Source organism: Dromiciops gliroides, chromosome 6 (genome assembly GCF_019393635.1).
Source record: "Dromiciops gliroides isolate mDroGli1 chromosome 6, mDroGli1.pri, whole genome shotgun sequence".
Lineage (NCBI taxonomy): Eukaryota > Metazoa > Chordata > Mammalia > Microbiotheria > Microbiotheriidae > Dromiciops > Dromiciops gliroides.
Window position 1 is genome coordinate 186,646,060 of NC_057866.1, and position 19,103 is coordinate 186,665,162.

The window sequence follows — 19,103 nt, forward strand, 5'->3', positions numbered from 1 at the left end:
ATTTATTTGTTCATTCATTCATTAATTTTTTCATTTATCCATCCATCCATCCATCTATTGTATCTATCATATCTATCTGCTTGTTTATTTATTTATTTATTCATCCATCCATCCATTGATCTATTCATTTATTCATTCATTTATCTATTTATCTACCTGTGTATCTATGTATCCATTAATTTGTTTGTTTGCTCATTTATTTGTTTATGTCACTGAAACTTCTGTTAACAGACCATTGGAAAAATAATCATGGTAGAAACTTTTAGTTAATTCTTCTAATAAGCCTGTTGATCTGGTCTTCCCTATTAGTAGCAACTCCACTTTTCACAGTCTTTTTCTTCATTTCACCCTATGAGACAGAAAATTTGACAGGCCACTAGAAGTTATTGGCAGTTTTTTAAGTGCTTGCCAGCAACATAGATCTTGTGGATCAAGTCTTCCATGCAGATAATTTCATATTTACCACAAGATTGTGCAATAAGGGACTTATCAATCAGGACAAATCTCTGTTTCTTGATCTTACCATTACCGCATTGGTAAATTAAGTCATTCACAGCCTGCAGGCTTGGGTAACTCCATGCAGTGTATGATACCACAATCCTCAACATGTTAATTGAAAGATTGTTGAGCTTAACAAAAGTGCCACTGGAGATCTGGCAAAGACGGAGAAGCTGTAATACTTTGGGATAATGCTGTTGATATCTCTGATTCTGATCACAAAAGCTAATTAGGGTTGATCAGCTATGTAGTAACTGCCATTCTAGACAACCAAATTTCACTTCTGTATATCTGGCTGCAATCCTTTGGGTAGGGTTTAACTTTCATAGATAACCTTTCTCCATAATTTAATCAGCTTTTTTTATAACTACTTTCTTTTTCAGTTAGTTCTTTATTATTGCAAAGGCCTTTCACTTCTTTAGAGGAGATTCTGTGATTGATGGCATCTTCTTTTCTTTTATGTCTGACATGATTTCTGTTGGAAAAAGGACTTTTCCAGTCTTTGTAAACCTTACTCACACCAACCTACTTTGAAATTCAGTATCATTGGCCTCCTTGCTATTTCTCAAATAAGACACCCCACCTCTGGACACTGAACATTTTCTGTGGCTGTCCTTCATGATTTGAATATTCTCCTTTCTCATCTCTGCCTATTGGCTTCCCTGGATTTCTTCATCTCAGCTAAAATCCCAATTTCTAGGAGAAACTTTTCCTAATCCCCCTTAAAGCTAGTGCCTTTTCTCTTCTGATATCTCCCATTTATCTTGTTTATATATAGTTGCTTATATATAGACTCATCAATTTTACTGTGAGCTCCTTACAAGTAGGACCTGCCTTTTGCCCTTTTTTTGAGCCCCCACTGCTTAGCACAGTGCCTGGAACATAGTAGGTATTTAATAAATCATTTTTGACTGACTGACAAACAACCAAACACATACTAAGAAATGAAATAGATGCTTGACTGATATACTCTGAGAAAGGATATGCTATATCCTGTTATTTAATCAAAATGATCAAAGAAAGAAGAAAAGGATAATATGTACAAAAATAGTTATATTCGTTTTTTCATACAAACAACACCCTGAACAACCAAGGCAAATCTCCTTTGCTGGAAAATTACAGCAAAGGAATATATTGGAATATTATAATACCGTAAAATAACAACAACAAAAGGTACAGAAGAAATTCAGAAGACCTCTATAAACTGAAACTGCAGAGTGAAATAAGAAGTACAAACCTTTATACAATGACAATGCTATTTAAAAAAAAACAAAGATTTAAGATCTCGGATCCATTTAATGAACCATAGTTAATAGTTTAATAACCATAGTTTTGGAAATGAAAATAAAAGATTGAAAATGAAATAATCTACCCACTTGTCAGAGAAGAGATAGACATGACATGTCAAATTAGACAGACATTCTTATACATAGTCAATGTGAGAATTGATTTTGACTCTGCATATTTAATATGAGGGTTTTATTTTTCTTTCCATTGTTCTATTGGGGAAGGGGACTGGGAAGGAAAGTATATATTTTTGTTAACTGGGAAAAATTATATTAAAAATGACCTGGAGAAAACTGCTTAATGGAATGGTAGAAACTGTCTCTTGGAGGGTCTCCAGGGTGCACTTAGATGATTCTCACCTTCTTTAGGGAGCCTACCATTGTATACTACAAAAGGACACTTCTAGACCCAGATATAAAAAGTAGTTCCCTGCTGGTGGAATCAGGGTTATTTTTCAGTCTTTTGGGTGCAATGTCCGGTTTACATAGTTCATGGGAGAATTTAGATGCAGTGAAAAAGGAGCCACACTGTGGCTTAAATTCCTACTTGGGAAGGGGGAAGATCCAACAGACTGATGTCATCTAGTAAGACAACTCTGTTTATCACCTGGACAGACTAAAACCTCAGTGCCCCATATGAATGATGAGGTGCAATAATCATTGTACTAAGTGATGTTAGTGAGCACAGGGTTTAACTGGGTCAAATCTCAGTTAGAGTCAGTATTTACAGACAGTTCCAGCTGAGGCAACAAAAGTGTCATATCTGAAAACCAGAGTAAACTGCTGGCTTGAGAGCTGCAATGGAGAAAAATAGATTTTATTTAATAAAAACACATGTTGTTCTCAAAAGCCACTTCAACTATGGCAGAGAACAGCAACAATCTAAATAAAGCCAGTATAGACAGCTAAGCTCTTCATGCTCAATTTATAACAACACAACAAAAATGGATTATGAGGTGTGGTAGGGAAAGAATTCAAATGATCTGAATCGGCAAATATTGCCAGAATTCACTGAAATTCACCAAACTCTTCATTTGCCTTGGTTGTGTAGACAAAATTAGAAATGACTAAAACAAAGGCATGGTTTAGAATTCACACCCAACCAAAACAAACCAAAACAAACAAACAAAAACCAAAAACTAAAAAGCAAAACCTTTTAGATTAGAGGTTGTTCTGGAAGACATGCTGTTCCAATCAGAAATGATTAGCTAGGCATTCAGAAATAGGATTTACACAATTCTTAGGGCACACTTGGTATCTCAGCTTGATGCCTCACCATAAGACACATTTTGAAACCCTTCATTCTTTGGATGAAGCTAAACAATCTGGAAAAAAGCACTATTCATGAGGCTCATGCCATGCCAATGTCTCTAGAATCAGAATCAGTTTTCCAACTATAGAATAAAACATATTACCTTTCCAAATTCCCACATGTCTAGAAGTCCCCAAATGGGCATCCACATACTGGCAACACATTGCTTTCTTTCCTCTGCTCTCAGGCTGAATTTTTGTAATTTAAAATTCCAGCACAATTCGATTCAAAAGTGCAGCAAGGATTTTTTTTCCCTGAGGTTTTAGTTTGAATGCTAATCTTTAGCTTAGCCATGCTATATGCAAACACAGATTCATTTTGTTATTATTTCAACCTTAATATGACTCAGTTTTAAGACAATGTTCCTATGTTTCTGACTTGGTAGTGTAATTAAAGCATTTACTTTGTAGATTGCTTTGTATTTATCAGACAAAGATAATGTATTTAATATAAGTGGTATAAATTCCTTTCTGTTATTATGTTTTATTTAATCAAGTAGTTGTAGTATTAAATACTCTATATCATCTGAGTAAGTATTTTGCCAAACAAATGCAAACATGTTGCATATTGTGTACTAAAAGGAAAGCAGCTTGGCTTTCCTTATGTCCTTTATCCATCCTCCAGGGGAGAAAAAAAAACAACACATTATATTAAGAGGAAAACATTTTAAACAGAGTTTTCAAAGCTTTCCCTCCCTCCTCTCAAGATTCATCTCAAAAGTTGAACCCAAACTTCATTGAGATCATACATTTCCATACCATATAGCTTTGCTTGTTATTAGGAAGGAGGGCAAAAAACATATTTTCCATGTATATATTCCTTTACAGTGTGATGTTACCAAGGTGACAGCTCCCACTGGAACCTCTAATATCCAAATGTAGAGAATAATATTGCTTTCATTTAAAAATTACTCCTTTGAGGCGGATGAGGGAATTTCATTTACGATGGGGAAAGAAATAAAGCACATTTTTCTTTCATAACTCTTCCTTATTCAGCCTTCCTTTAACAAAATCAGGAAACTGTAAATATGATGATCTCCAAGGTCCTTTCAAGCTTGAAAATTCCATGGTTCTAGTATTGGGCCATTTGCTCTGTAGCTTGTGACATAGGAATCTGTGCATAGCATTTTAACTAATATGTTAATTTAGGGAATTATTTCTACAGTTAAGTCTAACTCATCTGGATGCTCCAAACTTTTCATTCTGACACAAAATAGAGGCTCCAACATTCTTTATTCTTAAACTGATCATGGTATCAATAGCTTCATAGATTTAAAGTTACTTAGGGTCACCTAGCCCACCATGATCATTTTAAAGATGAGCAAACTGAAGCCCCAAATGGTTAGGAGTTTTGCTCAACTCACATAGGTCAAAGAACTTGTGAATGAATCAGCATTTCAACTCTCATTCTTTTCCTCCAAAATCAGACCTTTCTCTAACACTTAGTATGTTGACTTTTTAAAAAGAGAATTGTAGAAATCCAAATGATTATGTTAAACCCTTATTATGGGTTTCCTCACATTGCTGGGATGAGAAAATGGTCATAAAGACAGACATCTAATTTGAAATGGTAGAAAAAATGCAAATATATAGTATAAGCAGTTATCCTGGAAAGTAACAGTGAAAACAACAAAGGACTGATGATCTCAATTCTAGTATGAATGAGGAGAAGGGAGGATTTTGCATTTACCTGAATATACTATGCAATATTTGTTTTTAACTATTACATAGAGAATATTATCTATAGTTAAAATAGATGATGTTCTTTGCTTAAGTGGTAGAGTGGATAGACTACTGGACTTAGGAAGACCTGAGTTTGAATCCTGCTTTACTGACTTCAGAAAAGAAAGGAAGATTTGAAAAGTCAAGTTAATTAAAAAAGATGGTGTCTGAAAAAAGAATTTGGATTTCATAACCATGGGTGAAATTTGTATAAAGCTTAATAAAGAGTATATTTAATCTTTAGAGTCATCTATGATATGATGATTCATCTTTTAAAGATGAAGAAACTGAGACTCAGAAAGGTTAAATAACTCAGGGTTGCCTTCTAGTGAGTATCTAAGATATAATTTGAACCTAATACTTATTGATTCCTGGTAATGTTCTTTCATCTACTACAGTGCAGAGGTATCAAACACATGTGACCCATAACACTCCCAAATGTCACCTGAACCAGATTAAAATGTAATTGGTGAATATTTAATAACATAAATAAAATATAATAAAGCATTGATAATATGACATTTAAAAACTAGGACAATATGTGTCTGCAGGGATCCTTTTGTATGCATTAGTGCCCTCTGTTTCTTTTTGAGTATGATATCTCTACACTGCACCACTACACTATACTTGAGACCAAAACTTAGAATATAGGAACGATAGACTCCAGGGATAGACAATACTGAAGAAGGAATCGTAAGGATTTATTTTTCTGGAATTATTAAAATCTAATCATTAATATTTTAGCTCAAAAGAAGGAAGGAAGGGGACAGAAGAATGCCCATATGTAGCCATCAAACTGTGGAAAATCACTTAACCACTCAGCCTTGCATGCAAAGGTCAAATGAGATCATTTATTTAAAAATCTTTGCTATCTTTAAAATGCTAAATAATACTCAGAGAGAGGGATGAAGGAAGTGAAAGATACATGCCTTAGAAATTCATTGGATATAATGTCTGAAAGAAAGGATCCATTAAAAAATGTTTCATATGTCTTGAAACATAAGTACAAAGTATGGGTAAAAAGTCATATAAAATACAGAAACTTGTACACAGAGGTAAATCTGACTACTAGGTATTATGGAGACTTAGCAGGGATCACTCAGGAATGGTATGTGGATCTAAGAAAGACATAACTAATAAAAAGAAAATAGGATAGATAAAAGAGATCCAGGAGAAAAAAAATACACATTAAGAAGATGTATTCATAAGAAGAAATTCAGGATAAAATTGTTGGGCAGAAGCAGAGTGGAAAGCATTTTACACTAATGTAAAACAAGAATTAGTGTTATCAGAGTGTGTTATATACCAGCTAGACAAGATGAGAAAAGAGATGAATACTGTAGGATATAGATCACAAGGTTAGTATGGAAGAAAGATATATATTCATTATAGAAGATTTCAATTACCTGGAAATCTACTAGAACTTTCTCCCTTTACCCAAAGCAGAACAGCTAATAAATTCTTAACTTGACCAAGTGCTTGTTTCATCCTCACAACAGTGGAAGAATCAATAGAGGGAGGGAGTCTATATGCAGATAGTAATACAGAGGAGAATCCTATTTAAAATTCTAAGATGGGGTGGTTAGTTTCTCCAAATGTTTCTGTCTTCTGAAATATGTAGTCCCATTAAAAGGTTGCCCCCAAAAGGTAGCTGATAATTCAGCTTCTAGCATTAAAGCTATGGTACTTTAATTTTAATTCTGTGAGTTATGAGCCCCCATCAATGTTCTTTCAACTTCAATTAGTCAGTTGACACAATTAGCTCAAAACAAAGATATTGACTAAAATGACACAGAAAGAATAGCAGCCACAAGACATTCCCACCCAGAAATCTGAAGTATACTTTCCCACCAATACTCAAGTATGTACACAAACTTAAAATACAATTGTAGTGAATCTGATATGTAAGAGCAACTCACAGCTCTGGAAGTACAAGGCCTAGATATACTTTCTCTCCAAGTGAAGTCCTATCTGCAGCCAAGTTCTTGTCTGCCAGACCACTTACAACCCCAGAGTTATAAGGGCTTGAAGCCCTTTCTCTTTTATGGAGTTCTGTTCCATCTGGGTATAATGTCTCTTCTGAGATGGTTGTTCAACTAAGATCCCAGAGTCTATTCCTCTCCACAGCTCACCTCTCTTTTCTGCTACCTGTTATCATGTTCCTGGAAGTAACTTCTTTTCTCTATATCCATGAGTATTTATAGTATATGTTTCTTTCTGCTTTTCAAGGTCTGCAGCATTTTTACTGGTAAAGTGACACCAATTCAAAGCTACTTGGCTGATAGAAAGAGAAACTTCCTTCTTTCCCCCTGCAGGTAGTTTCTCTACAACTAGCTCTTTTAAGGGCCCTAGGCCTTATATATTTAAAGTCACTTGGGTTTGTACAGTTGTTGGATTAGCCAATGTGGAATTAATTGTTCCCTTCTTGACTCTATAGGTGAGGTATTTGAACTTCATAAATGTTTCAGGAGGTCTTAACTCCTTATTAGAAGATTACCTCAGCATGTGTGATGACATTATGTAAGGTCAGAGGGAACCCTTTCCCTTAGATAAAGGAGAAGTCATCTAAGCTTAGTCTGACATACACCTTAGATTTGGGAAGGGAAGTTTTTAAAGAGTACAGAGAAAGGATATGTAGATGAAACAAAGAAAAACTAAGTGGCAAGTTATTCTTGGAGAAATGGAAAAATAACCTCATGAATAAAATTATGGGGAGAATAAGAAAATAATTTCCAATGTAGAGGGGGAAAATAGTGTATTCCACATTGTATTACTGGAAATGCATAGGGAAGTCATTAGCCAAATCTGATTTCAAAAAGATGTGTACAAAAGAAGGAAACAGAATACATATTGGAGGGAGAGAACATAAACATGCCATGGTTTTCTAAAGGTGACATGCATGTTAAAGCTCAAAATGAATTGATGGTGACAAAGGAAGCTTAGAAGAAACAAACAATGTACCTAGGGAATTGATTGAATTGAAGGTTCAATTTGAATCACATTGTGAAATAATACCTGGGAAAGTACATGTAGTTGTAGGAAGGATTGAAAGACTCAGTGTTTGGGACTAGGGAATTGGCAGTCCTGTGTTTGACCATCTCTAATGAGGGGGAACCTACTTATTTCAGAGTCAGGCATTCAATTAATAAACATTAATTAAGAACTTCCTTTTTGTCAGAAAAGTTATTACAGGAAAAATTAGAGAAACAGAGAGAGGTAATTTCATTGGAAAGTTTTTTTCTGACATCAAGTCAAATTTCTACTTTTGAAACTTCTATATATTTCTTTGGCCTTCTGGGGTCAAACAGAAGGAGTTGGATGCATCTTCCATATGACAGCCAATCCAATACTTGAAAACAGCTATTATATCCCCCTGAGTTTTCTCTTTTCCAGGTTAAACACCCCCAGCTTTGACAAACACTGAGTTAGAAGCTCTAGTGAAATTATATGTGATTTTTTTACTGCAAAAGTTGATTTCTAACAAGGATTTCTGTATTCATTTATTTGATTCATTCAATAATCCTATTAGACTGTTAGTTCTCTAAGAGCAAGGTCTTTGACTTTGTTCTTTAAAAAAAAACCACCTCTCCATTGCTTACCATAGGACCTGGAACATAGTAGGCACATAATAAATGATTGTTGAATGACTTGAATTCACCATTAATTTATTAAATAGCTTTTCTCAACACTGTGGTAGGTACCGGGGCTCAAAGAGAAAAACAAAAGTAACTCCTGTCCTCAAAGAATTTGATATGGGCAAAAAAAAGGTTCCATAAAAGGGAGGGCAAAATATAATAATGTGTACCTAGAGGCCTGCCTAGTTTCTGAGCCCAGAAGGAAGATAGGGAAACTTGGTACAGAGGTAGAAATGGTACATGACATCATCAACAGGGGAAAAAAGTAGGAAGAAAGAAAAAAAGTATTATAAATACCTATCATGTGTCAGGCATTGTGCTATACACTTTACATATATCTCATTTGATCTTTATAACAACCTTGGCAAGTAGGTGATGTTTTTAATCCTCATTTTCCAGATAAGGAAACCGAGACTGACAGAGTGAAGTGACTTGCCCAGGGTCACAAAACTAGCAAGTTTCTGAGGTCATATTTTAACTTGGGAGGTGAGTCTTCTTAACTCCAGGCCCGGGACTCTGTCCTCTGTGCCATCTAGTTGTCTCTACAGGCCTATTTGGCCATTATACAGACTGTACCAGAGGGGTAAAGTGTGACAAGCCTGAAGAGACAGGCTGAAGTTACATTACAAAGGGCTGTGAAAGCAAAACAGGGTTTCTATTTTGTCACACAAGAAATAAGAACCACTAGAAATACTTGAGTAAGGGAGTAGCATAGTCACACATGTATTTGCCTTTAGGTGTATCAATTTGGCATCCATGTGGAGTTTAGCTTAGAAAGGGAAGACACCATATCTGGAGAAAATAATTATAAGGTTATTATAATATTCCTAGAGAGATATGGTAAGGGCATGAACTAGATTGGTAGCTATGAGAGTGGAAATAAGAGGACAGCTGCAAAGGATGGTGTTTAGATTAAATCTGCATATATTTCTATTTGTCCACTTTAGATTTATACTGTACATATTTACATATGTGGTTGTTTCCCCCGGTTGAATGTAAGCTCCTCATAAGTAGGGATTGTTTTATCTTTTTTACTTCTATCCCCAGTGCCTAGCACAGGCCTGGTACATAGTAGGTACTTATTAAATTCTAGTTCATTGATTGGCATTGGAGGAAAAATTGACAATACTTGACAACTCATCATATATGGGGATTCGACAGAATAAATTGAATACTGACTGCAAGGTTGTGAACCTGTGAGTATAATGATGTTCCCAAGAGATGCAAAGAAGCTAGGGAGAAGGGTTGGTTTGGAGGAAGAGATTAATGACTTCTGTTTTAGATGTAATAAGTTTGAGATGCCTATGGGACAGCCAGAGATTTGTTCAAAAGGCATTTGGTAATACACTAAGGGAGTCTGAGAGACAGAAGAGGGAATTGTCTACATAGAGATGATAACCAAACCCATAGGAACTGATAAAATTACGGAGAGATATGGAATAAGGAGAAAAAGAAGGGGTCCCAGGTCAAAACCTTGGGTTCTCTTAGTGGGAAGGTCATAAATGACGATTTACCCAAGGCTGCTGAAAGGAAGCTACCACCCAAGAATGCAGAGAACAAAGATAAAAAGTGTCAACTCCCCGCCCCCCCCCCACCAAACAAACAGGGAGGATAGACTATTAGGGTATATTGAGGAGTAAGAGTTGTATAAATTCTAAATAGGTGGCCAGTTAATAATAGAATTTTAAAAATCCATAAACCTTACCTAAAACACCAACCAGGCATTCATCCTTTAGTCCAAGTACACATTTCCTACTGTGATATTACATCTTCCTCATCAATTAAGATGCCACATACTGTGCTAGTCACTGGTGATATAAAGACTAAAGGTGAAAGTGTCTGATCACAAAGAAGAATATGCTTCCACTAGTTTCAACTCAGAACTGTCTAAGACAATCTCCTAATCCTTTATTTTTCTTGTTTCATTTTTTTAAAAAACAGGAAACTGTCTCAATAAGGAAACACAGTCATAATGAATGAATAAATGAAATATAAAATCAATTCCTAGGTGCTTACTTTGGCAAAGCACTGTGCTTTGGGGATACAAATAGAAAGGTAAAATGGCCCATGCTGTCAACGGGCCCATGTTCTAATGTGGGAGACAATACATATGGAAGATTTTAGGGAAAAGGTGTCATGGACCTTAGGGGACAGTGGCAAAGCAGATGTTAATGACTCTTCTTTTGCACTCTTTCCTCTGTTTAAAATCCTATCAGTTTCTTACATTAAACCCATTTACAATGCTAAGGACTTTTGGTGACAAGAAATTCTCACCTGAGCCTTCAGTAGTTATGATTGTAGCACCTCTAGGCATTGTGGTGACTTATGGACCCAGTGGTATCAGACATCAGAGCATTACATTTATTTCCATCTAATAGCACATAAATCCAGTCTGTGTCTCTAATGTCAAAGAATTTGTAAAAATGTCTCTTCTTTTGCCATATTGACAACAATAAACTACTTCTTATACACTTTTCTCTAGTATTAGCCCCTTTTGATGAGTCATCCATGATTTGTTTGTTGTAGATTGCATTTCCACCAGAACAGCCCCTCAGTTACTCTTCCCTCCTGGAAGCAGCGTGGCATAGAAAGCTGTCCTTGGAGCCAGGAATACATCAGTTCAAGTCCTACTTCTGACCTACCTTGGCTGTGTGACTAAGGGGAAAAACAATAAAATTCTCACTGCTCTGTGAAGTTTTAGATGACTGCTTGCCGACATCGTTTTTTGTATTGTTTTGTCTCCTCCTGTGAGATTGTAAACTCATTGAAGGCAGAGACAGTATTTCTTTTCATTAATTGTATCTCCAGTGCCTTGCACATAGTAAGCACTTATTTGATGTCAGTTGGATGGGAAATCCTTTTTCCACTCAGCCAGCCAAGTCCTCTTCTGAACTTTTCTATGATTCTCAAGGTCATTCAAATCCTTTTAGTCACCCAGCTTCACAACCTTAGGAGTCAGCTGTCAATGGTTCATTCTATCTTACCCACATATATTTTATATCTACAATATTTCTCCCATGAGTCCTCTTCTCTTTACTCACTCAGCCACCTCTGACATTCAGGTCTTCATTACTTCTGTGGGGTACTATGGCTTTAGCTGTATGGCTGGGTCACACAAGGAAATCTGACCTCCCATTCACCCTGTTACATAAGGAGAGGGGTGTGTACGTACACATCTTCCAGACATGCTGCCATATCGTTATCCCATCTTTGACAGCCTTGGGGGCATTCTTATCAATAGTTTCCCAGGCAAGTATATGTTGTATACATGGCCTCTCTCCTGCATACCTTGTTTGCCCCTCCCTATATGAGATAGTATGGGGCTCAGTATCAATCCATTTGTTTTTGCCAGCTCACACAAATAGGGGATCAATATAGATCCATTTGTTGTCTGCCTGCAGTCATGAACCTTGGCTACTCATATGTGAGTTGCTTAAAATAAATCTTTCTTTCTTATTCGCAATATTGGCTGTTCTGGCATCATTCTTCAGTGTTTCCTTTATCTCTGCTTATAGGGAAATTTACCCTCTGAGCCTTTCATGGGATCCAACAAACTCTCTCTTAACTTTTAAAACATTCTTCTAGTTAGTCTCCCTGTCTTAAATCTCTTCCTACTTCAATTCTCTATACAACTTCTGCACAGATTTTCTTAAGGTGAGAGACTGAGCACTACCTTCCTCCATTCAATAAACTCCAGTGGCTCCCTATTGACTCTGGCCTCAAATATTATTTCATATTCATCTCATCCTATACAGTTTCCTATTTTCATAAACTTTTTATAAGTTATATAATTAATAATATAGTAGTATATGAATATTATTTTTAGATAACTAAGTGTAAACATTGGCAGTCTTTTGTTAGGGTGCATTATCAAACAAGGTTTGAATACCACTGCCCTATTTACTATTGTCCAGGCTGTTTCTGTCTACTAGTAGGTCAGGTACAAAATAACATGTGCTTTGCAGAGTTATTGTTAGGATCAAATGAAGACAATGTATGTGATATGCTTTGCAAACCTTAATGCACCACAAAAAGTAAGCTATTATTTACTTATATCACCATCACCATTTCTTTTTACTTTCCCATTTCTCCCAGAATAGTTTTTTATACCATGAGACATTTGTGGTGAGTGATCCTTGAGATAGAGGTGATTTGGGTGAGTGATAATGATTATGGGAGGCTGTGTTGTACAATGGGAAAAAAAAATTGAATGGAGGTTCAACTATCTTAATTTCAAATCCTGCCTCCAATGCATACTACCTGTATGACCTTATGTGATTTCACCTTTCTGGAGCTCATTTTACTTATATGTAAAATGAGAGGATTGGACTAGATGTCCCAGTACACTGAATATTATCCTATGAACCCAAACTAGGTAGCTGGAAGCATTTTGGTTAGGGTCGCTTTACTGGAGTTCTCAGTTAACTATGTAACCAGGAGGAGCAGGACTGCAATTTGAACTCTGCATCTTATCATTTTCTTTTATCACCATATGGAAATATGCTGACTCACTCAGTAAAGTTTAAATTCTGCATAGCCCAATAGGTTGATGCTTGTGAGCTGGAGCATGCCACCAACTCAAAGTCACTGTGTAAGCAGAATTTTATTTTTTTAATGGACCTATATCCCTTGACAGCTGTAATAGAGCTAAGAGTCATGCCAGAGAGAAGGTAATGTGCTATTAAGCATTTGCTGCAAAAAGGTTCACGACACAAGTTGGATCTGACTTATGAAAACCATTCTCAGCAAATTGTGCTTTAGAGCCTCCACTCCAGTCTCATGGAGAATTACTGGTATTTATGATGCTGACCATTCTTGGAATCTTTGGTAAAGTCTTTCTGACCAAGTCTACATCAATTAACTTGGTATTCCATTTTGTGCTGGGATGATTTCCTGCTACTTAACACCAAGTCATCACTGGCATATTTGCAAGCAGTGATAGAGCCCTGATGTTGGCTGATAGCCTTCAGAGTAGCTCCTTTCTTTTACGTCAACAACTGCTTAAATCTAAACATGAAAAATTGGGTATGTATTTACCCACCTGAATATTGAAATAGTGGGCAAGGAACAATGCACACCTCAATTTTACTGATAGACCTTTTGGAAGAGGCCCCCAAACTGTGAAGACAAAAGATGTGACTCTATCTTTAAGAATGGAAAGAAAGGTAATTGCGGAGTAAGTTAGACTCTTGTACACACATGCAAATACGCGCGCGCACACACACACACACACACACACACACACACACAAAACCCACCAAGATTATCAGGGCTCTGAATAGGTGCAATTCAAGGGGATTAAGAAGTGATTTTGAAAATGCTTTCTTTTTATTTTTCAATTTGGTTGTTTTCTTATTGCATTTTCTAATAAAAACAAACAAACCCATTAATGGAAATAATAATCATGTTAAGGAAGAAACTACACTTAAAATGGAAGTTAGGTTATATTAATCCATACCTAGTACATTTGGAAATATATAAAAGACATGCTCAATACAGAATTTTCAGTGCCAATATCAATTTAGGGGGCACAGCAGATAGAGCACAAGGCCTGGAGTAAGAAAGACATGAGTTCAAATCTAGCTTCAGACATTTACAAGCTAGTGACCCTAGAAAGTTACTTAACCTCTGTTTACCTTGATTTCTTTATCTGTAAATGGGCGTAATAATAGCACCTACCTTCCAGATTTGTAGTGAGGATCAAATGAAATAATAGTTGTAAAGCACTTAAAACAGGGACTGGCATGTACTGAGCACTACATAAATTTTAGCTATTAATATTATTAATAATATGAAGTGGGAATTTCTATTTGCTTTCATCATTCTAGATTTATTTGAACATTTAGCCTCAAAGATTGTGTGAAACAAATACACACATTAATATAGTAAGACATCAAAAGAAACTAAGGTCCCTATGATTCAATATTAGGAAAACAAAGCTATTCAAAAATGAAAAAAGAGAAAAAAAATTCCCTCTCCTCTCCTTCTCCACTCTCTTCTTCTCCTTTTCCCTGTCTCAGGAACCCTCCCTCCCTGTCTCCTTCTCTCTCTCTCTCTCATTTACTTTATTTTAACAAATATTAATTGGCTCTGAGAAAAGGCTCTTTCATCTTATTCATGTAAGTTACTCAATAAGCAAACATGTGTCTTTGGGATTTTCATTTAATACTTACCTGATTTCCAGGACCATCTATTAGCAGCCTTCAACATTCTATTTTACATCTATGATGTAAGATTTTTTTAGGCTCTTAGGAAGGTGGTGAGGATCACTGTCAGTTTCTTTTTCCAATGCCTCAATCTACCAAAAAATAAAGTCAGCAAATAACTTTCCAATAAGCACCCAGGAGAAAGGAGGTAGTTTTTCAATATTTTTTCCCAATGTAGACAGCTAGGTGGCACAGTGGATAAAGCTCAGGCCCTGGATTCAGGAGGACTTGAGTTCAAATCTGGCCTCAGACACTTGACACTTACTAGCTATATGACCCTGGGCAAGTCACTTAACACTCATTGCCCTGCAAAAAATAAAATAAAATATTTCTTTCTCTCAATGTACTTTTTTTTTCTTCTAGATTTGAAGATGGGTTCTACCCCCTCAGGATTGAGGATGGATTCAATTCTCTCTGGTTTAAAGATGGATTGCAGGGATTTATGTTTTCCTTGAATCACTGACACAATCTTTTGCAGAATAAAATGGTATAGTTTCCATTTATGGGGAGGAAAATTTTCCCATAGTTCCTGTATGTATTTGAAATAATAGCAATACTTTCAAATCAATGTAATGTAATTGAATGTATATTTATGGAGTGACTGATTCATGACAAGTGTTGTAGGAGCTACTGGGACCTATTGGAGAGCTGGTGGCTATCAAAAAGCTAGTCTTCATGTGAGTTTTCACCATTTTCATTTGATTGTGATGGACACACATGCAAAATGAACCCTTGCTTACTCATGGAATGCTTGTCCAGTTTGGAAATTATAGAAAATCTTTTCTGGTCCTCTTTCTGATTCCTGTTGCCAACTTTTAAGATATTTAGCTTCCTGATAGCACTCCATCATAATGAAGGGAGAAAAGATGTAATTCAAATAAGTCAATTTGTCTTCTTTTTAGGAGGCTGTGATTTTTTTTTTTAGAGGATGGTGATAGAGGTTGAAACTGACAGAAAAAAAGTTAGGTTAGGAGATTATATGTGGATTTCGATCTTTATTATTCATTATTATGGCATGCATATAGAAAATATATCTGGATTCATACATATATAGAATTTATAGCATGCTGTCTAATAGTTGCTATCCTTTAAGTCATAGATTAATGATATAATAGAGAAGATTGGAAGATACAGAACAAATACATAATAATATTTTATGAAGATCGTTTTTTAGGTGGGCAAAAGTCAACAACAAAAATCAATTAAATTAGTTTTCTGATGTTATTGGGTTACAGATATGATGTTGAGTGTGACTTTGGGTCATCTCATCTAACCCTTAGGGTAAGGGTTCTTGAGCTGGATCCACAGACCCACAAGGGGTTTGGAGATTGATTTTAGGGGATCTGTGAATTTGAATGAGAAAATATATCTTTATTTCTATATAATTAGTTTCCTTTGTGATATATGTATTTTATTTTCTGCATTTAAAAACATTCTGAATTTATAGGTTTCGCTAAGCAACCAAGGGACCCATGATGCAGAAAAAGTTAAGAACTACTGCCTTAGAGAGATACAGATTATACTTGTGGCTTCATCAATATAAGGAATTCCTAGATGAGGAAACTCCTACCGATTCACACTTGCACTATTTCTGCAAATCATAATCTTGGGAATTGCTTAGAGTATTGATATGTTAAGGGATTTTTTCAGGATCACACAGTCAGTATGTGTTATAAGTGAGACACATCTATCACTTATAAGGTATTATTATGTCCATTTTATAGACGAGATAAGTGAAACAGATTACATTGGCATTCTATTGAAAAAGTTTGAATAAGGAGGATCACCAAAACTATTTCTTCTGTTGTGTATGGTACATTTTATAAGTTGAATTTTTAAAATTATCTAGCTGTTACCCTGAGAAAGTTCATAGATTATAAAACTTGGATGAGTATTCTTGTCTTCTGGTTAAAAAACTCTCCCTGGTCAAGTGGTTAAATAGTTGTATAATGGACCAATTCTATATAATATTAGAGGTAGAAAGGACCTTATAAATCATATCTTCTCCCCCATTCTCATAATACTAAGGATATCTTTAGTCTAGGGAAATCAGAGTAAGAATTTTCCCTCTCCAATGCAGGTTGACATTTTCTCTTTACCTTAAAATCATAGAAATTTGCCAGGCTGATTGAAAGGTCAAATGATTTACCTATAGTCAGACAGACAGGAGTTGAATGTAGTTCTTTATCACAAGGAAGGCTGCTCACTATCCACTGTGTTGTCACTTCCTCTCACTGATCTAATTCTATCATTTAAATATTGATCCCACATAATGCATTAGTGACTCTTCAGAGAGATGACATAAAGTCCTTTCAAATGTCAAAGAAAGGGCTCTAAGAATATTAGATAATTCCTATTAACACGTATTAAAACTTTCTTATATAATCTTTACTGTAATGAAATTGCCAGATGATTAAACTATGCATCTGGGTTTCTGGGATGTCAATAATCTTGTACTTTTTGGTAAAGTAATGAATGAGATTTTGGCTTTAATTGAAAAGCAATGTGAAAGTGCTTATAGTTCTCAATTTGGAATCAGGAAGACCTATGCCTATATTCCATACATATGATTTATTGGCTGACGCTGTGTTAGTGAGTCTTTCTGAGTCTCATCTTCTTCATTTATAAAATAGTGTATCAAGTAGCTATAGTATGTACCTCATTAGGTTTTTGTGGGACTCAAGTGAAAAGACATGTATAATGTATGATTTATGCTATATGTCAGCTAGCATTAATTGCATTACTAAAAAAAGATCTAGGGGTATAATTTTAGGTCATGAAATTGTAATAAGGTGGCCACACTACATATGTCTCCTGGATCATAAGCATATAATGAAATAAAATCGGTGTATGGAATAATTGATTCATTTGGGAGAGAGAAACAAAGTAAATTACTTGAGAACCACAGAAAAGTAATCCATGTTAAAAAGGTCTTTCTTCTCTTTTGCCTTTTCCCTTCCTCGATTACTATAAATGGAAAAAAAATGCTTTTCTTGGATCCACAGTAATAATTTTAATCTATTTAAAAATATTTTATTTGTGATATATAATTATATTTTATACATATATCAAACATAAATATGATTTACACAAAGACACATATATGACATATATAATGTAAATTTTCTACATTATTACATTTAGATATACTTATATATATATTATTTTTCTTTTTTTTATGGGGCAATGAGAGTTAAGTGACTTGCCCATGGTTACACAGCTAGTAAGTGTCAATTATCTGAGGCTGGATTTCAACTCAGGTCCTCCTGAATCCAGGGCCAGTGCTTTATCAACTGCACCACCTAGCTGCCCCTCCTATATATATTCTAATACATAAAACTAAGTATTTTAATTCCTCAAATAACTTTTATAAATAACAAATGCATAACAATTTATATAAATAATTTATATAGAAAATTTGTTTAAATATAATTACTATAAAATAATACCTAAATAACTCATAGCACAATATATATATATGTGTGTGTGTATGTGTGTATGTATGTATGTATGTAAATACATATATACCTCCTGAACCCTTCCCAGGACACCCCTGCCCCACCTTTCCAAATTAAACATTTTTATTTATATTTTTCTACTCTAATCTTTATCCCTCCCTTGCCCCCTCCCCTGCCCCTCCTGGAGGCGGTAAATAATCCAATATAGGTTATACATATATGATCATGGAAAACATCACCTTATTTGTCACTTAATAAAAGAATGTGGGGGCAGCTAGGTGGTGCAGTGGATAGAGCACTGGCCTGGAGTCAGGAGGACCCAAGTTCAGGTCTGGACTCAGATACTTGACACTTACTAGCTGTGTGGCCCTGGGTAAGTCACTTAACCCCAATTGCCTCACCAAAAAAAAAAAAAAAAAAGAAAGAAAGAATGTGAAAAATAACATGCCCCAATCTGTTCCATCAATATCAGTTCCTTCCCTGGAGGTGGATAGTATGTTTAATTAATATTCCTTTGGGATTGACTTGGATCATTGAATTGCTGGTAATAGCCAAGTCATTCATAGTTCTTCATCAAACAATATTGCTCTCTGTGTAGAGTATTCTCTTAGTTCTGCTCACTTCCCAATATATCATTTCATACATGTCTTTCTAAGCTTTTTTAAGTTATTATTTTTTCAAATAATTTATCCAGTATTGGGATTAATTGTTCTTTAAAAGTTTGGTAGAAATTCACTTGTGAATCCATCTTTTCCTAGAGATTTTTCAACTCATTCAACTTCTTCAAAAACCCAGATGCTATACCATTTCGCATATACATGGTAAGTATTGATATGACCTCATTGTCCATGATACCCTGCAACAAAATATATTTTCCTCCCCCAACTAGATCTATTTTTGCCTCTGTTCTATCTGAAATCATAATCGCTACCCCTGGTTTCCTTGTTCCAGCCGAATCATCTTAGATCCCACTCCAACTCTCTACGT

General features: G+C 35.4%; 1 pseudogene; it reads right to left on the reverse strand.

Moving 5' to 3' along the window:
- Positions 1–262: 262 nt before the first annotated feature.
- Positions 263–825, reverse strand: LOC122732161 (annotated as a pseudogene).
- Positions 826–19,103: the final 18,278 nt, after the last annotated feature.